This window comes from Coenobita brevimanus, chromosome 57, assembly GCF_032717465.1.
Source record: "Coenobita brevimanus isolate Jiangsu-jjx chromosome 57, ASM3271746v2, whole genome shotgun sequence".
Lineage (NCBI taxonomy): Eukaryota > Metazoa > Arthropoda > Malacostraca > Decapoda > Coenobitidae > Coenobita > Coenobita brevimanus.
Genome location: NC_137010.1, coordinates 17,988,348 through 18,013,599, shown reverse-complemented (window position 1 = coordinate 18,013,599; position 25,252 = coordinate 17,988,348). Strand labels below are relative to the sequence as shown.

General features: G+C 39.5%; 1 non-coding gene across 1 annotated transcript; it reads right to left on the bottom strand.

Moving 5' to 3' along the window:
- Positions 1-18,519: 18,519 nt before the first annotated feature.
- On the bottom strand, positions 18,520-18,638 carry LOC145402364 (5S ribosomal RNA). Its single transcript, XR_013897722.1, has one exon. It is a non-coding gene; the product is annotated as a 5S ribosomal RNA (ribosomal RNA).
- Between the last annotated feature and the right edge of the window lie 6,614 nt (positions 18,639-25,252).

Here is a 25,252-nt window from a genome sequence, read left to right as displayed (position 1 = left end):
ACTCTCCCGAAATTGCCCCACTTAAAATACAGACAAGTTTCATAAAATCCATTCTAGACAATTTACCTACCAACAAAGCTCCAGGCCCAGATGGAATTCCACCAATTGTTTTGAAAAAGTGTTCCCCTGAACTTGCCTCTGTTCTAGCTAAATTATTCAGACTATGCATACGTACTTCTTTATTCCCAAATTCATGGAAAGAAGCCAATATCCACCCAATTCTGAAGAAAGGAAATTCTTCTGACCCCTCTGATTACAGACCAATAGCTGTCACATCCTCTCTTGGTAAAGTATTTGAAACTTTAATTAATAAGCACATTGTTAAACATCTTGAAATCAACAACTTAATGGGAGATAGACAATATGGTTTTCACAAAAGATCCACCATTGACATACTCAGTCTCCTAACTCATACCATCCATCAATCAATTGATCTACATGGAGAAACTCATGCAGTAGCTCTTGATATTTCTAAAGCTTTCGACAGAGTATGTCACCGTTCCCTGCTGTCCAAACTCCCTTGCTATGGACTAATGTCTTTTGTTCCTTTGATTTCTTCATATCTTAGTGACAGGAAAATAAGAGTAAAAGTAGATGATGTGTATTCTAATTTCCACTCAATTAACACTGGCATGCCACAGGGGTCAGTTCTGGCGCCAACCATATTCCTGATTCATGTCATTCTCTTATATGTCACCTACAATCCCATCCACTCATACACAGATGACTCAACACTAAATAGTTCATTCACACTCAGACACCCATTTACAAAGTCTAGTATCTCTACCTCCCAACTCAGTACAGCCATCTCTATAAATCAAGACCTATCTATGATCAGTGAATGGGGACAAAACAACCTTGTCTCTTTTAATGCTAGTAAAACTAAATTCATACAATTTACTAATAGACAGATATTGCCAGATTCATACATTACCATCAGTGCTGCTAATATTCCCATCACCAAAAGTATTGAAATTCTTGATGTCTCACTTAACAATGCCCTCAGCTGGACCTCTCATGTTAGATCACTTGCTAAAACCTCCTCGAAGAAACTTGGATTATTGTACAGAGTCCGTAACTTCTTTGCTGATGAGCAGTTAGATATAATTTATAGAGTCATGTGAGCTTTCAGCTTGAATATTGCTCACCCTTGTGGAATGGATGTGGAGAGGTTGCATTAAAACAACTAGACAAAATTCAGAACAAAGCTGTTGGTATTGTTAACAACCATGCCATCACAAATAAACTACCTCCCCTGCAAGTAAGAAGGAATGTTGCCTCCCTTGCATTATTTTACAGATATTTTTTTGGCAAATGCTCAGACGAAGTTGCGTCCATGGTGCCATCTCTCCATGTCTTCCCTCGTGCTACACGGGCATCTGGTAGTGACTGGAATGTCACTCAGCCATATTGCAGAACTTCTGCCTATCATAATTCTTTCATTCCCCGAACTGCATCTTTCTGGAACTCGCATCCCCAGAGTTGTTTCCCTCCAAATTTCAACCCACAGCTGTTCAAGTCTAACTGTTACAGGTATTTTATGAACAGAGGACACCAGTAATCTGGTGTATGGATTTTTTTTTTTATTCATTTGTTTTTCCTTCCCCCATTCTATTTATAAAAAAAAAAAAAAAAAAAAAAAAAAAAAAAAACTTGCATAACTGTTCACCTATCATATCATTTATGTAAATCAGGCTAGTGGTAGGTGGTGGCAACTATCATCCACTCACTCGATGTAGTGCTGCCTACTTCTTCCTTAGCCTTTATCATTCTCTGTCTGTGCCTGCCCTCCTCTCTTCCTATTTCTCCCATCTTTCCTGTCACTTCTTATTGCTTTTCTTTCCTTTACAAGTGGCTTTACATTGAGTGACAAGTCAAATGGTTTCCTGTAAGCCAAGAAACCATTTAAAACGCTGGGTAATAACCATATAACCAACCCATACGTGCTCCCTACGTGTCAACAAGTGGGTTGGTGGAGGGTTAGTGCCCCTCCCCGTGAAACAAATAACTCAGAGTCAAATGGCCACCCCTTATGGGGTTATGGTGTCTGGCAATAGACAGATAGATAGATAGGAACATTACTGGCACCAACACCGAGCCGTGTGGGACTCCACTTGTTACTTCCCTCCATCCAGACATTCTATCCTTTATTACTGTCCTCATTTGTCTGTCTCTCAAAAAGTCTCTCATCCATTCCAGGAGGTTCCCCTTCAGTCCTCCTATATGCTCTAGTTTCCACATTAGTCTCTTATGGGGTACCTTGTTGAAGGCCTTCTCCAAATCTAAATACATACAATCCACCCAACCCTCTCTCTCTGAAGCACGTCAATTGCTCTTGAGTAAAAACTCAAGAAGTTAGAAACACATGACCTTCCACTTCTGAATCCAAACTGACTATCAGCCAAAATATTCATCACTTCCAGATATTTTACCCATCTATCTTCAGAATTCTCTCGCACAATTTTGCGACCATGCTGGTTAGAGACACTGGTCTATAATTCAGGGGTTCTTCCCTGTTTCCATCCTTATAAATTGGTACCACATTTGCCCTCTTCCATTCTTGAGGCACTTTCCCCTCTTCCAGGGAACACACATTTAAACTGTGAATCTTATCTGCCAGTCGTTCTTTGCATTCCTTCAGTACCCAATTAGAGATTCCATCTGATTCTGGGGCATTCCTTACATCCTGATTTTCCAGTAATTTACTGTATATACTTCCTGTACTTCCACTTTTATATCTTTTATCACTACATTTCTAGTCACTCCCTCTCCTTCCACAAACTCCTTTTCATTAGTGAAGATTGATTGGAAACATTTGTTCATTATTTCTGCCTGCATTGCTGCATCTTTATAGACTTCTACTTTCAGTTTGGTGATTCCTTCCTTTTGTTTCAATTTGCCATTGACAAATTTATAAAACAGTTTAGGTTCATCCTTACATTTGTCTCTTATACCTTTTTCAAAATTCCTTTCATCCTCTCTACGTATTTTTGTGTATTCATTTCTAGTTCTTTTATATTCTTCCTTTGTTTTGTTGTTACCTCTCTTTCTCCAATTGTTCCACGCTGTGTCTCTCTCTTTTTTTTGCTATCATACACATTCAATTTAACCACTCCTTTTTCCTGTTTTCTTTCCCCTTTACTCTTGGCACAAATTTTTCCACTCCCGAACTATAGAGGCCTAGAAAAATATTCCACTTCTTCTGTATCTCTCTTGTTTCTCTGAATATCCTCCAATCTGCATTTTCAAAAAATTTTCTCAATCCTGTAAAGTTTGCTTTCCCAAAGTTGTATCTTCCCTGCCAATAAAGCTCGTTTCTTGGCTCCACATCCCCTGTTATCATCTGGAACTGACCACATGATCACTTTTTCCAATAGGACACCGATATTTCAAGGATTCTATTACACTTTTTCCAATAGGACACAGATATTTCAAGGATTCTATTACATCGGGTTCTTTGGTAAACAGTAAATCTAGTCTTGCTGGTGTGTCCTCACCTAGGAACCGTGTCTCTTCTTTGACCCGTTGCGTCATCACGTTGATCATTGTTATATTTAATAATATAGTGCCCCACGAATCTTCGCTGCCTCCTGAGTCCCATTCCTCCCAGTTCACCTGTTTACAATTGAAGTCACCCATAAAAATTATATTGTTGCTTTTCTCAATATTTTTCTGTAAATAACTAGCCATGTCTGACAGTATTTCCTGGTATTCATCATCACTCTATGCTCTTGTCTTAGGAGGAACAGACACTACCGCCATATCTCCCTTGCTATTCTCTCCAGTTTCTAATTTCATATCACTTCGTCCCTGCCTTCTCCCATTTCCATGGTATCAACATTTATGTTGGTCTTCACTGCTATCATCACGTCCCCTCCCGTTTTTTTCTTTTCTGTCTCTTCTCCACAGTTTGTAATTACCACCTGCCATATGAACATCAATATCTTCTCTTAACTTGGTCTCTACAAACCACATAACATCAGGTGCATGTACCGTCAAAAAATCGTTGATTTCTAGTCTTGCCGATATTAAACCATCAACATTAGTATATGCCACCTTCACATTATTATTGATGTTTTTTGTACCTTCTTTTCTCCTTCTCTCCGTCGGTACCACTTTCTTAATTTCTGATCCATGATCCTTCAAAAAAGCACTGTCTTCTCTTCCTCCGTTCTCTGTTTGTTTTTTACCTTTGCTTCCTTTACTACCTCCTTTATTTTAGCTCTTTCTTCCTCATTTGCATTCTCCTTATCCAAACATTTTCTAACCCTTCCTTGTCTGATAGTTTCCATGTTCTACTGATAATTTAGTTTACTGTTGCCTGGGACTTGAACTTTACCTTCAATGGCCTTGCCTCTCCTTCCTGTGTTCTTACCTAATTGTTCTTACCTAATTGTATCTTTACAGGAATGAGTCAAGCTTGTACTGTCCCGTGTCTTAAACCATATTTATCGTACATATCCTTAAATTTGTGAATTGTTTTGGCACACACTATTTCATTCAGTAGTGCATTCCATTGATCAATTGCTCTGTTTGGGAAACTAAATTTCCTTACGTCTTTATCACCTCTCTTCTTATGCAGTTTTTTGCAGTGTCCTCTTGCTGATGCTTCTCCATATGTTAAGTAATCATGTCTATTTTCTCCTTTCCTGATATGCACTTATTTAGCATTATCATGTCACCTCTTTTCCTTCTCTCCTGTAGTGTTGGTAGATTCAGTTTATTTAGTCTTTCTTCGTAGCTTAGGTCCCCTAAGCTTGGTATCCATCTTGTAGCGGCTCTTTGAACTTTTTCAGTCTTGTCTATATGCTTTTTGAGATGAGGACTCCAGACTACTGATGCATATTCCAGGGTTGGTCTAATGAATGATGTTATTATCCTTCTTAGCATGTCTTCATTTATGTATGTGAATGCTATTCTCATATTTGCAAGCAGTGTATACATGTTCCGTACCTTCTCGCTGATGTGGTCAGCCGGAGATAGTCTGTTATTGATAATCACACCTAGGTCTTTCTCTCTTTCTGATGTGTATAGGTTTTTATTTCCTAACTTATAATCCCAATCAGGTCTTTTTCCATTTTTACCAAACTTGATTACATGACACTTGTCCACATTGAATTCCATTTGCCATGTACTACTCCATTCATGAAGTTTATTTAATTCTTCTTATAGCTCCCTACAAGAGTCTGTGTTAGTAATTCTCCTTTGTATTTTTGCATCATCTGCAAACATATTCAGATAGCTCTCATTTCCAGTGTTACTGTTTATATCATTTATATACACTAAAAACATGATTGGTGCCAGCACTGAACCCTGTGGTACTCCACTAGTCACTTCTTTCCATGATGAGTAGTTTCCTCTTAGTACTGTCCTCATTTCTCTTTTTATGAGAAAGTCTTGCATCCAACAAAAAAGTTTGCCTCGAATTCCTCCTTGATGGTACAGTTTCCATAAAAGTCTTTGGTGTGGTACTGTGTCAAAAGCTTTCTTGAAATCTAAATACTGTACATACTGTCCACCCATCCTTCCCTTTCCTGTATTGTGTTTGTTACTCTGTCATAGTAGCTCAACAAATTAGTAACACATGATTTTCCTTTTCTGAAACCAAACTGTCTTTCTGTTATCATACTGTGTTCTTCTAGATGATTTACCCAAGCTTTTCTTATAAGTTTTTCTAATACCTTGCTTACAACACTGGTCAGTGATACTGGTCGGTAGTTGAGTGGATTTTGTCTATTTCCTTTCTTAAATAAGGGGACAATATTTGCTCTTTTCCAAATATCAGGTAGTTTACCTTGACTCAAGGATTTCTTGAAAATTATAAATAATGGTTTACTTAACTCCTTTGCACATTCTCGTAATACCCAACATGAAATTTCATCAGGACCACTTGCTTTTCCTCTGTCTAATCCACTCAACTCCTCCTGTATTACTTTTTCTGCTATTTGTATATCTGGTAGTATGTGTGGACATGCGTGTTCCACATAGTCCCTCTCAAAAATTTTTTCTTCTGTAAAAACTAATTGGAAATTCTTATTTAGTGCTTCACAAATATCTTTCTCTTGTGTATAAGTGATTCCCTTGTCCGTAATGGATTGTATTATATCTTTTACTTTGGTTTTGCTTCTGATATAGCTGTAAAACAGCTTTGGTTGATCACTACTTTTATTTATTATATCCTCCTCAAACTGTTTTTGGGCTTCCTTCCTTATTCTTGTATAGTCGTTTCTTGCCTGTTTGTAATTATTATACGCCCTTTCACTATTGTGTCTTCTGTATCTATTCCACAACAAATCTCTTCTTTCTTTTGATTTTTTACATTCTGTATTGAACCATTTCTGTATTTTCTTTTCTGCTTCTTTGTGCTGTGGGATGTACTTCTGGACTCCTATTTCATAAAATTCACAAAAAATTTTATATACAGCATTTAAATCTTGTCCTCTAAGCTCATTTTCCCAATCAGCTTCTAAGAAATACTTCTTTAGGTCTTGATAATTTCCCTTTTTATAGTTTAGGCTCTTTTTGTAACTGTCATTGCTGTTTACTATGTCATATGCTATCCTGAAGTTATAATTTAGTACTGCATGATCGCTTTTGCCGAGTGGAGGGTGATATATTAAACTGTCAATATCATTTTCTTGCCTAGTAAATATTAGATCTAGCACTGAAGGTACATCAAGTCCTCTTTTTCTGGTGGTTTCCCTCACATGTTGCGTTAAGAAAAACTCATGTACGAGATCCAGGAGCTTTTGGTCCCAACAGCTTTCTTGGCTATTTATATCTAGAGTATTCCAATTTATATTTGTATTGAAGTCCCCAGTTAGTATAATTCTTTTTGATTTCTCTTCCATTTTATGTAGCAATGATCTTATACTCTGAATTGTACTCTCTGCCAGGTCCTCATATTCATCTCTTTCCCATGTGTTTGATCTGGGTGGCATGTACAAATTAGCTACAATTACTTTACCTTCAGATGTGTCGATCTCTACTGCAATCAGTTCTACTTGTGATGGTATATCTAGTTTTATTTCCTTGACTTTTAGATTTTTCTTAGTTAATATTATAATTCCTCCTGCTTTTTTTAAATTTCTGTCTCTTCTCCATATATTGTATTCCTCTAAGTTTAGTATGTCATTGGATATCCTTGTTGTTAATTTTGTTTCAGTTAGGCATATTATTTGTGGTTCATTTTCTCTGACATAATCATTCATCTCTAGTAATTTAGATACCATTCCATCCACATTTGAGTACATTAACTTTATCATCTTGTTTATATACTTGTCATGACATGGTTCTACTACCTTCCTCCTTTTTCTTCCATCCTGTTTGTGTACCACTTTCGTACCTGCAATCCTATTACTTTGTAAAAAAATTTCTTCTTCTCCTCTTCTGATCTTCCCTCATTTTTTGTTTTTGCTTCCTCCCTTTTCTCTTTCAGTAATTCCAGTTCCTCTTGTGTTAGGCATCTTTTTATCCATACATTTTTGAACTCCTCTTTTTCCATAAGATTCTTTGCATTTTTTAGTATCTCTTCCACAGTGTTTACACTCTGGAAAGTCACCTTTAGAGGTCTTGTCTTGCTTTTCTCGTATTTCCCTAACCTTTTGTGTTCCTCTATGTCTTTACTACAGATTTCCTCTGATACTTCTTTCAGTAAGTTCATTACATTTGTCATCTCCTTTTTGTCTCTTGTGATCTTGTTTTTAACTTCTTCCTCTTCTATACCAGTGATTACTATTGATTTGTTTATCTCTACTGAATCTCTGACTAACTTTAGATTGTTTTGGATTATTCTTTTCACCTCCTTTTTAATGCTTTTTTCCTCCACCCGTGTTTCTAAGTCTTTCTTTACTTTCACCATTTCAGCATACGTGGTTTCTACATAATTTTTGTAGCTTTGCACAGCTTCATTCGCTTGTGTTATCTTCTCCTCAATATCACTGCTCTGGTCAGTAAGACTGCTAACTTGCCTAATTGTCTCTGTGTCATTTTTGAACTCTTCCATAACACTCTCGTGATTGACTACTGTACTTGCCATTTCACTCATTTTCTTCCTAAGTGTACTCAATTCCACTGTTAGTTCACTGATGGTTGTCTTTCTTATTGGCCTCCCTTCCAAGTTTTTCTATTTCTTCCTTTTGCAAGTGCATCTGCTTCTTTATTTCATCAATTTCATTTTTGAAAGCCATTTCTAGTTTGTTTACACGTTCAACCAGTCTATTGTGAGTCTACTTCAACCAGTTCTTGGTAGAAATCATCATTTTGCTTTTTACCTTTATCCCTTTTCTTTTCCAAATTTGCTTTACTAAAGTATGTATCCATTTTTCAATACTTAAAGTGCAGATCATGTACTTAAAATCTCCGTGTTGTTGTAGTCTAAACAAACCTCAGAGATGACTCAGCGTATTCTTTCGTCTTGGTTCTATTTCCTGTTTGAACAAGTCTTTGTTTAAACTTATTATTTTTTTCCTTTTAATAATGAACAATCATTTAGTCTAACCTGGTACTGAGCTTGACTCACACAAAGATACAAATTCAGGTAATGCCACTGGCCGTGATGATTCGGCACGGAGCGCCGGCGTCGCACGTCCGTCCAGATTGAATCCCTCTGTATGTGTGTGTGTGTGGTGTGTGTGTGTGTGTGTGTGTGTGTGTGTGTGTGTGTGTGTGTGTGTGTGTGTGTACAGTATACATACATACAGTATATATATATATATATATATACTGTATATATATATATACTGTACATATATATATTTATACATACTGTGTATATATATATATATATATATATATATATATATATTTTTATATATATATATATATATATATATATATATATATATATATATATATATACTGTACATATATATATTTATACATACTGTGTGTATATATATATATATATATATATATATATATATATATATATATATATATACTGTAAATATATATATTTATACATACTGTGTATATATATATATATATGGAGCCTCTGTGGTACAGCGGTAAAGTGTGCGTTTTCATACACTGAAGAATGAGGGTTCGCGCCCCGCCAAGGTAATAAACTTTGGGAGCGTTCTTCTGGCCTCATACTGCTTGGCGGACATCAGGGGTGCTGTGGTTGAACCAGTGTCGCATACTATAAAGTTAGTTTGCACCCAGTCGGCTTGCGCGGGCTGATTACACTTGGTTCACAGACTACACACACATCCAAAGCCACTCCAACACTACAATTACAAATAAAAGCACTTCTCACCCTACATACAATCTCTACCAGACAGCCTAAGCCACTTGGTAGAGATACATTGGCTGTATCATCCCCACTTTGGTCGCGATAGGCTGGTCCTGCAGTGGACACTCAAATGGCTGATGAGATGATATATATATATATATATATATATATATATATATATATATATATATACTCGCACAGGGTGTCCACAAATTATCAGACCCATTGCTGATCAAAATAACTGTAATAGCTTTGAAGTAGATCATGAGGAATTTAATATACAACTTTTCCCACTTTTTTGTTTTTATTTCATGATTCTACCCTCCTCTCTGAAATAATGGGAAATTGGTCATTATACAAGGTCTGTTTGAAAAGAAACAAACTTAAAAAAAAAAAGCTTTGCTTACAACTTATCAGACTTGTCTCCTTCAAAATACAGGTATACTGCACCTCAGTATACAATACCCCTAGATGCGATGCCCTAGCTTAATGACAGGGGTAGAAATACCACCATACCCTGGTTTAACGATGGGTTTTGATTTTTTTTTTTTTTTTTTAAGACCAATTTTGATGATATTTTAGACTAAAATTGTGTGTTTAGGTTGATTTATAAACTGTTTTTAGGCTTAGAATTAATGTGTTTTGGCCATAGGTGGGGTGAACATTGTCATTTAGGGGTACAGTTTACTAAGCTTGATTTTTTCCAGACATATGTGACATTTGTTGGTTTTAATGAGTTATTTACAGGTGTTAGGCTTAGGTTAGCTTCTTTTACAGCTGTTAGGCCATTTAGATTGGCTTCAAACTTGTTTTTGGGCTCATTTGGGTGGGTTTTGTAATGGTTGGGGGGAAACCCAAAGCTGAAAAACGCATGCCATTACATATTAAATCTACCCCGATATACGATACCCCACCTAATGATGGGTTTTTACCTAATCAATTGCATCGTTAAACTGGGGTATACCTTTAACCTCCACCACTGTTCCTACAATGTTCCCAATGTTTCTTCCAGTTCTGGAATGTGTTTTAGTGGTAGGTGGGAGTGCTCGCCATCCACTCATTCATTGTAGTGCTGCTTTGGGTGTCTGCCCTTTCCTCTCTTCCTTCCTTCCTCTTCTGTCTTTCTTTTCTCTTCCTTCTGCCTATGGGTGACTTTACACTTCCTCGTCTGTCTTTCTTTCCTTCATTAAGCCAAATGGTTTCCTGTACACCAGGAAACCATTTACTGTGCTGAGTGGTAATCATACAACCAAATTATGGCACCTGGTGGTTTACTGGGTAATTAAGGTGCTCCAATCGGATTGACCCTGTGTAGGGGTGGTTGGGGTTTATTATTCATATTATGCCTCTCGGGGATGAGTGAGGTTGGTCACTCTCATGTTAAATATCAGGACCAACTTGCCTAACCCCGGACTCCTTCACTCCTCATGGGGCAACATAGGATTGGATGATGGATGGATAAATGGAATGTGTTTTCATGGATGGTTCATAGCAAATTTTCTCCAATCTTTTCTATCATCTGAAATCAGTGACCCTTCCTGGTGGATTTCAACTTGGGGGGGGGGAGGGGAAGTCCACAGGGGCCAAATCCATAGAGTAGGGTGGGTGGGAAAAGAAAGCCGTCTCATGTTTTGCCAAAAAATCATGTACAAAGTACGACGCATCAGCAGGTGCATTGTCATGGCGCTGCATCCAGGTTTTGTTTGTCCCCAACTCAGGCCTCTTCTTTTGCACTGCCTCCCTCAGACTCTTCAGGATGTCCAAGTAAAACTCTCTACTGACTGACTGACCACATGGAGCACACTCATGATGAATGACACTCTTCCGATCAAAAAAGATAATCAACATCACCTTAACATTTGAGTGACTCTGACATGCTTTTTTGGATACAGTGACAATGTTCCAACCCACTATGGCAACAGTGGATTTGTTTTGACATCATATCCATACACCCATGTTTCATCAACTAACATATTTTTCAGAAAGTTTTCTTCAGCATTTGAACAAACAGCTTCTAACTGACTGTGACACAGTTCTCTTTTTGCTCACCTATCAGCAGACTTAGCACAGAATTTGCTGTAACATAATGCATCTTCAATTTTCCGGTTAAAATCGTGTAGCACAAAATTTTACAGATGCCAGCTTCTGTGGAAACTTCACAGTCAGATGATGATTTTCGCTGATCACAGGATGCATTTTCTCGACCTGATCTTCGTCAGCTGACGTGGAAAGCCGTCCAGATTTGAGATCGTCTTTGGTGGATATTCTTCCAGATTTGAACCACTGGAACCACTTGTGACACTGCATACGACTCAAACAATCCTCCCCATAAGCCTGTTGCAACATCTGAAAAGTCTCTGTAAAAGTTTTTCCAAATTTGAAACAAAATTTCATGCAAACACATTGCTGTTCAAGATCCTTCATTGTTCAGCGTGCAACAAATCACCAAGTGCACTAAACATGCATTCACACAAGTGTGTATACTTTAACGACTAAGTGACACGGTGTGATGCGGCTAATGTAGACCAAAGGTCAAAGTTGCTGCTACACACTACAGCAAGTTGCTGTCACACTTTCAGAAGTTTGGTTTGTCTCTGGACAGACCTCGTAAGTCATATTCTTGCTGCAAATTAACCCCCTCAGTCCAATTCATTTAGTTTTTGAAGGCTCCAACATGCTTGCATGAGCAGTCTTTGTAACCAACTGATGGCTGTCTTTGCTGCTCGATTTCTAGCAGCCTCCCTATTCAGTCCCTTATTGCTGAGGTCACACTCAGTGACCACATCCCAGGTCTTTTTCGGTCTACCCCTCCCCGTAACATTAACACTTCCCACTTTCTGCACCCAATTATCATCCCCCATCCTCTCCACATGCCCAGACCACCTCAATCGACCTCTCCTCATCACAACACAAATACACTCCAGGGCCACCATACCTCTCAACTCTTCCATTGTAAACTTAGCCCCCCAGGCCTCGCACTCAGGAACATCCACCTAATCATTGTCATTTCTGTAAATTTGAGCCTGCAAATATCCTCTTCCTTTACTGCCGAGGTCTCACTACCACATAGCATTACACGCCTAACACATGCTGCATACAAAGATCCCTTAGCACAGAGAGAGAGAGCCCTCTCAGTGTCAGGAGAAGTAACAGCTCCTTGAACTTCTTCCAACCACTCCTCACTCCAGCCACAGAGCTAGCTGCAGCCCCACCTCCAGCACATAACATATCTCCCAAATAAAACTTTTACTCAAGAGACTCACCAGCAAGTTCAATCCCTTCATGCCTGACAGTCTCCACATGCTCTCCCCAACACAGTGCACACATGAAATCAGCATTATCTCAAAATTTACCACTAAAACCACTACATCTCATATGCACCCACCTATCATAAACACTGCACAAGATGGAATTGCTTCCCACGCCCTTGTGGCAAATCGCACATCGCCACTCTCTGTCTTCTTTGACAGTACTGCCACCAGCCCTAGATACCATCACTTTTGTTTTATCTGCATTTACTCTTAAGCCCTTGTGCTCCATACCATCTCTCCACTTCCTAATTCTTTCCTCCGCCTCTCTTTCATTCTCCGGTGACATATTTTATTCTTGCTAGCACTGGATGATTGTATCCAGCTTGGGAAATGTCAGCAAATGAAGAGTTGATGAAGGCCATTCTAACATTTTTGAGTTCAAAAATTCTTTCCTCTGCTGAACAGTGATGTACTGAGGCTTAAAATATAGATGAAAAGTTTGTTCATAAATTACAATATTTAGTCCAGTGCACCCCCAAATTTTAGGAGTGTTATAGAGAAAAGGGAACAGGGTTGGTGATGTGTGATGGAAGGCTTTGCATAGTTGGAACACAAATGCTTGGAGCCCTTGTTGAGGCAACTTGTACCAGTGATGGTCAGGTAATAGCTTTATATATTTTTCTTTTTATTAAGCCCTTCCGTCCACTTATATATTTATTATTTTTTTTACTGTTAATTTCAGATTATTTTATTTGGATTAGAGAGGAAAATCAGGTTGTGAATAGGCTATGTAGAGTCTTTCTAACTGCATCACCACTAATGGTTTCTCCAAAGCTGAGTTGTATTATGTGGAGGTTGCAAGAATATACAAATGATTATTTTCTCACACTGAAGGAATTAATACAATAAAATCTTTTTTGAATTATTATTCCCTAATGTAACCACTGGTCCGATGACATAATTTCTATATAACATTTGGTATTTCCAAACAATTTTATTCAGCTGAGGGGAGACTTTTTGAACATGAGGAGCTAGATATGACCGTCATTAACCTTTTCACTGCTGGAAATCATCTGGTGATGGACTGGTTAAAATTAAAAATATTGTATTTCATTGGACTGAAAGGGGTTAAATACTTTTTTATAGTGCACAGTGGGTCAGCTAATTCACCACCATCCTCCATGTGTACATTTTACACAGGCTGGCATTGTACAGTGTGACAGTGAATGCTGTAGCAGTTTTAAGCTCTTACCAGCACTGTATAATGTGAAATAAAAATGATTAGATATAAATGAACGTAACTGTACTAGCCCAGTGATTGATAGTGTAAGTATTGCATAAACCTTCAGGCAATGTTATGGAGGTTGCAGCCACATATTTTCATACAGTCTGTGTACAGATAATTCTGTCCTGTTGGAAGATTTTTTTTTTTTCTATTTTTAATAGAAGTTCTTAACCTGTGTCTGGCGATGTATTTTATATTATATCCATGCTAAAATTAACTGATTTTATGTAGCTTTGAAGAAATTTTTCAAATGAAGCAGTACGAGAGGTCTCTTTCAAGTTAAACAATCATCAAAAGTTAGCAATATTAAAGCACAATATTACCATACTGAAGGGTTAAACAGGAACACCCTTTGATTTCCTCCCTACTTGGGCTGGTAAGCTGATAAATATATGGAACTGTGAGAATGTTGTACAGTATTGTAATCTCAGCATATGATGGCATACTGCTAGCCCTTTTTCACTCCAGTGATTTGTTTTATTGATTTATTCTTGCTACCTCCACACAACTGTATGCAGCTTTGGGGAGGTCTCTTAGGGTGAAAGGGTAGATGAAATCTGTAAATCTCATCTCTCTAATTTGAAAAATACAGTGCATTTGCTTAATACAAGAGAATTTAGGCGGTAGAAGGCCTCACTTCCTAGAAATTTCGTGCTTTACAAGTAACGTACCATATGGGGAAAATTCTAATTGGTGGGGTGGCTGCCTCAGAAGTAACCACTTTGGCCTCGTCTGTCATTTTGCCTATGTACTGTATTATGGGACATTAGACACCTGTACACAACAAGTATAACCCACACAGTAGTCCCTTACCTTAAAATCTATGCAGGAAAAGCTTAGTCAACTTGAAGAGATGGGGTTCTGGGGCAGGCCAAGGCAGTTATAGTGCCCCAGCACACCACACCACCCGACTCCATCACATCACCACCACCACCGCTACCACCAACATGCTACGTCACGTAGTGCGCTGACGTCGTGACATGCGTCACTTTCTCGCGCACTCAACAAGGGTAGGTCGTGCTTTGCATACTGGATTTGGTTCACTTTGTCATCCCAATTTTGTGTTTTCAAAACCAACTCATGCACTACTGATTACTTTAATCCCCTGGGTCACATTCTAGGCATTATGCATCTTAGAAACTCTATCTATCTATCTATCTATCTATAGCCCGACGCCCTAATCCCGCAAAGGGTGGCCGCAGACAAAACGCCTCCAAGTCACTCTGTCACCCACCATTTGACTCCCCTCCCCCCAACTCACCCCCCCCTCCCTCATATACCTCTCAACTCCATCCCTCCACCTCATCCTCGGTCTACCCCTCCCTCTCCCTCCCTCCACCTCACCTACATACACCCTCTTAGTCAGTCTTTCATTCTCCATCCTCTCCACATGTCCAAACCACCTCAGTGTATTTCTCCTAATCTTTTCAACCACATCCACATCTACCCCACAACGTTCCTTCACTTCTTCATTCGTCAACCTGTCCCTCCATGTCACTCACATACAGTATTAAGCGAATGGACTATACAGTCAACTTAGGTAATTTGCGGTTATTTTAGGCTTAATACTGTGACAGAAATTCTGCGAATTATAAATAACATAAGAAAAATTACTTATGAGTCTGAGCTCTCTACAAAGTTGACCCCTACCACCATACTTACACCCGACTAGTCACCTGCAAACACTAACACCCTTTCAAAATGGTATGTAATGCACGTATTTAATGGGAATGAACAATACTGTAAGCTTCTTACCTGGCTCCGGCTGATGGCAGTGCTTAAGTAGAAGGGGGAGGGGGAGGGGTTCCGAGGCTTGAGGCACACTATGGCCTCTCAACATGAGACAAGTGTGGTAGCAGTGGGGACCACAGGGTAGACTAGTGCTCCTACTTGCCATTAGGCATGGGTGGGAATCGCTGTGATTGGCTTGTCATGCTTGAATATAGCTGGCTTCTGTCCGCAACTAGCATAAACAATGCTGTGACCTGGAAATCTCCTATAAAATGAGTCACTTGGGGCAGTGACAGTGGCCATCAAATTGGTTAAATTGGTTACCATGACGTACAGAATGATCATGGTTTGGTTGGAAAAGTATCCTGAATGAGAAAACCGTGACTAACAAACCAGCGATATATGCGCGTTGACTGTATCTTCAGAGCAGAATAAAATTGCCTGGAGACACAAGAATAAAGGGGGGAGGGGAATATATCTTCAGACTGAAGCAGCTAATCACAGTCAGTGGAATCCCATAGAGGTTGCCTTTTTCTGAACTGTACTGTGTATAATTTAAGATTTTAATGTTTTATTTCAATAAACTATGCATACAAGTCAGCTGTTATATGCTCTGAAGATCCAAATTACAATGTTTTGTGTGAGTTCACCCATTCTCACTAAGGGATTTCATCTCAGATACAGTTGTGTTACTAATCAAAGTACAATAAATAGATATCTTGGGCTGTAAGGGTCAATAGGTATTTGCTTCCAAGCCCTTAAACCCAATTTATTTCTTTTAAGCCAGGTACATGTAATATCATCTCTTGTATAAAAGAGATACGAGGTAGGGCAGTGGATGTTGAAGCAGCCCTAATGGGAGAGGGCAGCATTTCGAAACTTCCTGTTCTGTTGTTTGCAGATGATACTACAGTATATTGTTAAGTGACGATGAAGGGGAACTGCAAGGCTTGGTAAATGAGTTTGGGAGTGTGTGTAAGAAACGGAATCTAAAGGTGAATTTAGAGAAGAGTAAAGTTGTGATCATGAAGAGAAATGAGATCACTGAATCCTCAGTGAGATGGTGAGGAAATGGAAAATGTGAGTGCATTTAACTACTTGGGTGGTGTGATGAGTAAGGATGAAAGTTTAGAGGATAAAAAGCTTGAAAGGTACAACAGGGAAGAAAGGTTGCTGTTTCTTTGAAAACAGTGATAAGAATTAGGAAAGTAAGCATGGATGTAAAAGTCTTTGCATGATAGCACTGTGATAACTCCAATGTATGAGAGATTGAGAGCAAAGCTTGGACCTTGTTGGAAGGACACAAGTCAAGAGTGAAAGCTGTAGAAATGAGTTATTTTAGAGGAGTATATGGGGTAACATGGAGACAGACTAACAAATGAGGAAGTGAAGGTGCATTGTGGTGTCTATGTGGGTGTGATAGAAAGCGTTAGGAGAAATACACTGAGGCGGTTTGGCCATGTGGAGATGGAGAGTGAGAGACTAATGAGGAGGGTGTGAGTGAGGTGGAGGGAGGGGGAGACCAGGGAGGGATGGAGTGGAGAGGCATAATGAGAGGGGAGGGCAGGACAATGGCAAGGACAGGATGAGATGGAGGCCATTTGTTTGGAGCTGCTCCTTACGGGATTAAGGCATCTGGCTATAGATAGATAGAGGAACCATAATGAGCTAAATGACCTCAGGCTGAAGGGATTATGGGTGGATTAATGAAATTACAAAAATATGTAAGACTGAAATGATAGGGTATAACTGTATTAGTGAAATATAGGTACTGTATGTCAAAGGTACAAAAAAAAAAGTAATGTGAAAATCTGGACCCATTATAGGGTGATTGAAAATTCACTGGTTAGAATATAAATTTTTATTTTAAAAATTCCTTCTCAGTGGCTCTTAATTCCTTTCTGAGGGATCTCTCCTGTGCAAAACCAGCCAAAAAGCAAACGATAAAAACACTTAAGGAGTTCATGCAGCATCAGGCAATGACACATTTGAAAAGTAAAAACAAACATTGTGAAAATGTTGAAGGCTTCAGTGATGATGTATGCAATAGAAGATTCTATTTCACTGGCTACTTTATTGATAGCTTCTATTTCAGTGTTCCTGCATCTACTGTCTGCCCTTTTACCCATTCCTTTTAAATTAAAAATTTTGCTTGGATGATAATGATGTACAGTATAAAAAAAAAAAAAAAAAAAAAAAAAAATGCTGTACTGATATTCTTGTTGCGATGTATACAATATTCTGAAATGCCAGTCAAGTTGAAAGTTCGTTACCCTATGTATTGGTTTGAGTTCCTAAGAGGTGACAGGAGGTTTTTAGTCATGTAATGGCATGAAGGATGGAGGCAAGTAGTCTGCCCTAAATGTTCAGGGATAATCTCACAAGAGGTAATATATGACTGATGTTTTGTTACGTACACTGTTGAATTTCTGTAACTTTATTTTAGGTTATTTCACTTTCTAAAGTGAAACATATGGGTTCTGAAGTTTTGGCCACTGAGAACTGGGACACATACCAAAACATAAAGAAGCATTGCTCAGGTTCAGTTTTATCAGACTTCAGGGTAATTACAGTTCTGTATTGAATTTTTAGGTATAAGTTACCAGAATTAACTAACTGCACATTAACCCTCTCAGTAAGATAACATTTTTTCATGTTATTTTTGGTAACACCAGGAAAAATTTGATGAAATATTTAGAACAATCTCCTTTAACTCTTAAGAAGTGATTTTTTTCCCCCTCAAATGCCAGACAGTTTTATGGAGCTTAGGAGAGATTCCTTGGATTGAAGGGTTTAGGATAATAAAAAGCAATTGATAGGCAAAATATCCTTTACCTTAATATGTAAGAGCTCATTGTAGGAGGGCTGAGCCTGGAAGAATGAGTGGAAGTTCATTCATCATTCATTGCCAAACGCCACGTATCCCAAACGGGGTGGCCAAGGCTTAGAGTTAATTGTTTTACAGGGAGGGGCACTACTCCTCCATCAACCCCACTTGACACGTAGGGAGAACGTTATGCCAACAGCATCTGGTATTCGCAGGCGGTCACCCATCCAAGTACTAACCAGACCCAACGTTGCTTAACTTCGCTGATCGGACGGGAAGCGGTGTACTCAACGTGGTATGACCGTTGTGTTAGAATATTAGATTCAAAATACTGGATTCTTGTCTATAACTTTAGAGCAACTTGATATTTGAATTTTTGTCATTATCTTAACACTTACAGTAATTAAAAAAATCTGAAATTCATTATTGAAATACTGTACATGCACTTTAAAGAAAAATAAATATTTGATATTATTATGAATATTACTTGAAACTATATACAGGTGTCTTTGAAAAACTTGAATTAATTTTGTTCATATGTGTAAATAGACAACAGGGAGCCACTGTAGCTGTGACTCTGAATTTTATAATTTTATTTTTATATGTACATAGCTATATATATTTTCTCCTCATAGTCTGTAATTACCCAGCATTCTGCCACTACCACACTTATTTATAATTTAAAGATTTGATTTTTTTTTACTATCTGTGGGAAGAGTTTGACTGTAATAAATCATAAACAATTTTTTGCATTTTTTGTTCAATTGTACCATATACTGTACATTATGACTTTAGTTCGTCAAGTGGACTGTAGTAATGCACGTCAGTTTCATTCCTAATGGAAATGGTATGTTGATGATAAAACAGTGGCGCTATGTAAACTTGAATCTGGGTGACTGACTTTAGTTTATTCTTGCTTTTGAGGGATTTGTTAAGACTGTATCTAACCCCTCCACCTTTGAAGTCTGTGTTGGGATGAATAAAACTGTCAGGAGATTGCAAGACTAAGGAATCTGTAAAAATCATCCCTGACATGAATGGGTTAAAAGAGAAAATAATGTTGATCATACATAAGCTGGTGGTGCTTTGTTTCTACAGTAATTTATTTATAGCCAGTGTGGCCCTAGCTTCACCTAGATGTGAACCTGTTGGGCTGCCTGAAAAAGTCACTCCTTCCAGTTGCTCACAGAAATCTTTTGTTGAGATTATCTTGAAAATTTGTTTGTAACCTGGGAGAGAGTTGTATTGGTTAAGCAGGGGTGTTGTGGTGTGAGGGACTGCATTACAATGAGAGCATAGTGAACTGCGTGATAATTGTATTTTGCATTGGTAATAAAGTATGGAATGGTTTTGGCCACACTGTAGTCTAGCTAGGTGAACTTGTGCCTCTCCAGGAAGAGCAGTTTCCGTGGGATGAATAAATGGTTCCCCCCCCCCCCTCTTTTTTTTAATAAACAGAACAGAGGAAGGAAAAACATATGAATAAATAAAAATAATCCATATATCAGATTACTGGTGTCCTCCATTCATAAAAACTCTGTAACAGTTCAACTTGAACAGCTATAAGTTGAAGTTTAGGGGGAAACAACTCTGGGGAAGCGAGTTCCAAAGAGACACAGTTTGGGGAATAAAAAAATTTCTGATAGGCAGAAGTTCTGCAATATGGCAGTGTGACATTCCAGTCATGAGTGCTACCAGATGCCCATGTAGCACAGGGGAAGGCATGGAGACGTGGCACATTGGATGCAACTTCGTCTGAGCATTTGCCATAAAAGTATCTGTAAAATAATGCAAAGGAGGCAACATTCCTCTTACCTGCAGGAGCGGTGGTTTGTTTAAATAATTCTAACAGCTTTGTTCTGAATTTTGTCTAGTTGCTTTAGTGCAACCTCCCCAAACCCACTCCACAAGGGTGAGCAATGTTCCAGCTGAGAGCGCACATGACTCTTATAAACTATAGCCAACTGCTTATCAATGAAGAAGCAACAAACACTGTACAATCATCCAAGTTTCTTTGAGGCAGTTTTAGCAAGCGACGTGACATGAAAGGTCCAGTTGAGGTCATTGTTAACCTCTCAAGACTGATGCTGCACGATCGTGCTTTTGTGTAATTTGACACGCCAGCCTATCCTGCATGATCGATAAAGACACACAAAAAACTGGGGGAGGGTAACTCCACCCCTTTGGTGACGTACATAGGATCAGACCAATGAGAACTAGAGTGTCTGGGGTGGTATGGTGTGATTGGCCCCCTTAGGTGGAGAAGGAACCCCTCGCACCACCGTCACTTTACCTCCTTCAGCCTCACTGCGTCATCTCCACATTGTCTCCTCCCAACCAACCATACCCCAACATATCCCCTACAGCAGTGTGTGTGCATAGCAACCCTTCACCCCTCTCCCTCCTCCCCTATCTCTCCATCCTCCTCCCCCCTCCAGTCATACACACTCCACCTCCACTTTTCGACTGGCTTGTTTTGTTGCTATGGGCGTATGCCACACTGACATTTCATGCCTAGGGAACACTTCACATTGACATTAGTTATGCATATATAATTATTTACCGTAAATAATGCATTTTCTGTACATTTTCTGTTTTTGCCCATGGGGGATTGGTAACTTTTTTGCATTTTTGACAGGCGATTGTGCGATAACTATTTGGTCAATCTGGCTCAAACATACATTTTCAGGTGTGTAAATTCAGTCTCTTGAAATGTGGAGGAAAAATTTTTACCTTGGTGAAAGTTGAAAAATCGACCCTGTTTTACAGCTGGAGGGACAGACCTGCTGAGCGAATTGCGTACTTTAGGGGTTAACCCGTGGAGAGCGATGATCATTCTGTACGTACCTGCTGGGAAGCGACGATTTGTCCGAAATTTCGAGTCTTGCAGAATTGAATGAAACACACATCATCATCTTGGAAATGTTCGCGCGCATCTGGCAATATACATATATATGACCACATAAAGCCATGTGGTGGTGAGATAAAATGGCCAGAAGATGAACAGCTGGTGGTGCAAGCAACTCACCACCCATGGTGAGCGAGGTTTAGGAATGTCATTGTCCGGGAAAAACAGCCTATATTTACCATGGCCTTGGGCAAGGATCACGTGATTACTGTATCATCAACCCTCTCTCTCTCTCTCTTGTCTGTGTGTGCACAGATCCCCTTTATCTCTCTCTCTCAAACTACGATAAATTACCTTACTCACTGCCAAGAAAGCATACATTATTATACAATGTACCCATAACTCTCTCTCTCCGAGAGAGGATGGAGGAAATGGAGAAAGACATGGGGGACGCCATTCATTCATTCAAAGGGATGAAGGGATGCACGTTGTGCCATTTCTGTATTTTATTCTCTCTCTCTCTCGGAGAGAAGAGGGAGGGCATGGACAATGAGAGAGAGAAAAGGGAGGGCTGTCACGCCTTATCTCCTCATTCGCAAGGGACCACGCTGTGTCTGACATTCCCCTATTTACTCTTGCTCTCTCTCTCTCTCAGAAAAATCCCCATTATCTCTCTCTCTCAAACTGCGATAAATTACCTTACTCACTGCCAAGAAAGCATGCATTATTATACAATTTACCCATAACTCTCTCTCTCTCTCTCTCTCTCCAAGAGAGGATGGAGGGAATGGAGAAGGAAAGACAAGAGGGACGTCATTCATTCATTCAAAGGGACGAAGGGACACACATTGTGCCATTTCTGTATTTCATTCTCTCGCTTTCTCTCTCTCAGAGAGGAGGGAGGGAATGGACAATGAGAGAGAGAAGAGGGACAGCTGTCACACTTTATTTCCTCTTTCGCAAGGAACCATGCTGTGTCTGTCATTCCCTTCTCTCTCTCTCTCTCATTCTCTCAGAAAAATGCCCTTTATTTCTCTCTCTCTCTTTCTCAGAAAAATGCCCTTTCTCTCTCTCATGTGTGTGTGTGTGAGTACAGATCCCCTAGCGCCTGGTGTGGGGTTGGCATTTACGTGTGCGCTCTATGGTGTCCGTGCACACATATTCTGAATGTACATGGGGCAAGTGGGGCAGTGCGTGGGTGGTATCGAGAGTTGCCACCTGCCCCTATTTCCCGTACAAATTTCAGCTACCTACTCCTTGTGGCACGGTTTTGGTACGCCTTTGAACATCACGCCTATTTGAGGCCTATCGCTTTCGACTCTGATAAGTCCCAAATGAGGCCTATCGCTCTCAACGAGTTAAGTGAAGGTTTAGGATGGCTGTAATGGCTATGAGTTTGTAATTTCTATCTATCTATCTATATCTTCTATCTATCTTATATATATACAAACACACACACATACACACACACGTATACCCTGGTTTAACGATGCAATTGGTTAAGTAAAAACCCATCACTAGGTGGAGTATTGTATACAGGGGTAGATATAACATGTAACGTATAAGGATGCATTTTTGAGCCTTGGGTTCCCCCCCCCCCCAACCAAGTCATAAACCACTCCAAATGAGTCCAAAAACATGTTTCTAGCTCACCTAAACCCCCAAATAGAATTACAACACACTAAACTAAGCCTAAGAGCAGTTTATAACTCACCTAAACCCAATAATAAAATCAGAAAATTGTCAAATATAAGTATGGAAAAAAATCAAACATAGTAAACTGTACCCCAAAGTGACTGTTCACCCCACTTATAACCAATACACATTAATATAAGTCTAAAAGGAGTTTATAAATCAACCTAAACACAAAATTTCAGTCTAAAATATCAAAATCGGTAAAAAAGACCCTAAAACCCATCATTCAACTGGGGTATCACATCTAGAGGTATCGTATATCGGGGTATACCTGTGTATATATATATATATATATATATATATATATACATACATACAGTAAAAGCTTGAAAAACTGGAATGCATGGGGATTCTTCCATTCCGGATATGGAATTTTCTGGATAATCGAATGTTACTCTTAGAAATTTTCTGGGAGGTCAAACAAATGAAATACTGTAGTACCAAACGTGGGACTTTATGTAAAGTACATTATTCAGTATTTGATACAGTACAGGCACACTCACGCTCACTAATATCTCCCCAGGGGTGCCCCCTTCCTACCTCAGAATACCCAGGGAAGAGAGGAAGGGGGGAAGAAATGAGCTCCACCCGCCACTACCCCAGCTCCCGACCATACCCCATAACCCTACCCAATCCCCCACCCCACCCGTCATTCTTAACTAGCAGTTACATATCAAGCTGATTTCATGCTTAACACTCTCGGTCCCACTACTAATACAAACAGAGAACATCAGGATATGTTAAAAGAATATAACTATCAACATGTTGCAGCAGGAAATTAATGCATTGTGACGTTGACAGTAAAACAAAAATGTTAACAACGATCACCTCAGGCCTCCCGTGCTGGGTGCAATACTTTGCAAACACACACACACACACACACTGAAAAACACACACAAACACACTCAAACATGCAGGCACAGACACTGACGGACGCACGCAAACACCCAACGCATGAGGCCTGGGATGGCCGTTGTTAATGTTTTTGTTTTATTGTCAACATTATAATTCATTAGTTTCTTGCTGCACTATGTTCATAGTCATATTATATACTTTTTACATATCTTAGTGTTTTATATTTGTGTATTCTTCCTTAGCCTTTATCATTCTTTCTCTGTGACTGCCCTCCTTTCTTCTTATTTCTCCCATCTTTCCTGTCACTTCTTATTGCTTTTCTTTCCTTTACAGGTGGCTTTACATTAAGTGACAAGCCAAATGGTTTCCTGTAAGCCAAGAAACCATTTACAACACTGGGAGATAACCATATAACCAAACCATATGTACTCCCTACATGTCAACAAGTGGGTTGGTGGAGGGTTAGTGCCCCTCCCTGTAAAACAAATAACTCAAAGTCATATGGCCACTCCTTATGGGATTATGGCGTCTGGCAATAGATAGATAGATAATATTAGTAATGTGACTATGAGTGTAATGTATGAGGTTAGCTTGAGATGTAACTGCCAGTTAAGAATGACGAGTTGGGGGCTGGGAGGGGAAGGGGTATGGGGGAGGGTTGGGAGCTGGGTAGAGGCGGATGGAGCTCGTTTCGTCCCCTCCTTCCGTCTTCCGTGGGTATATGGGGGTATGGAGGGTGCACCCCTGAGCAGAAATTAGTGATCGTGAGTGTACACTACAATACACACCAAAGGACCGGTATCCGGAATATTGTCGACCCCATGCCAGATCGAATTTGTGTTCCGGTTATATGGATGAGCCAATGCATTGGATACTGGTTAATCGAGCTTTAACTGTAAACATATATACAGTAAGTTCGCACAGTGCGCGAGTGACCAAAAATCATAACCAAAAACCCTTGAATGCGCGAGTTTACCACACAGAACGAGAGGCAGAGGCAAGGAGTGGCTCAAAAATGCCATTTTCTATTAGTGCGAGACCACCCCTCACACAGCGCGTCACGTGTCGTCATGTTGATGCGCAGAAATTCCCGGGCATTCTACTGCGCAGCTTGGGGTACAAGGGAGTGGCGCGCCATAACAGTCCTGGCTCGTGGACTGTGCTGATCCGCTTTCTACAGCTAACCTGTCGTGTACAACGTGTGGTGTTAATTGTGCTGCTCCATCCTTGCCTTCGCCGCACCATGGCTCCAACCCCAAGAGTTAAGAAACTTCTGATGCACACCAAGTTAAAGATCATTAATATGAAGGAGAAAGGTCAAGGAAACATTGCCATCAGGAGAGCCCTGGGACTGGCTGAATCTACAATGAGAACTGCGTGGAAGAACCGTGAAGCCATAAAGGCTGTAGTGAAGACGTACGGTGCCTCTGACCTAGACGGTCGTTCAGGGGTGGGAAATCGTGCTATGATACTAATGGAGCGCTATCTTGCCACCTTCATAATAAGGAAGGAAAAGGAAGGTGTT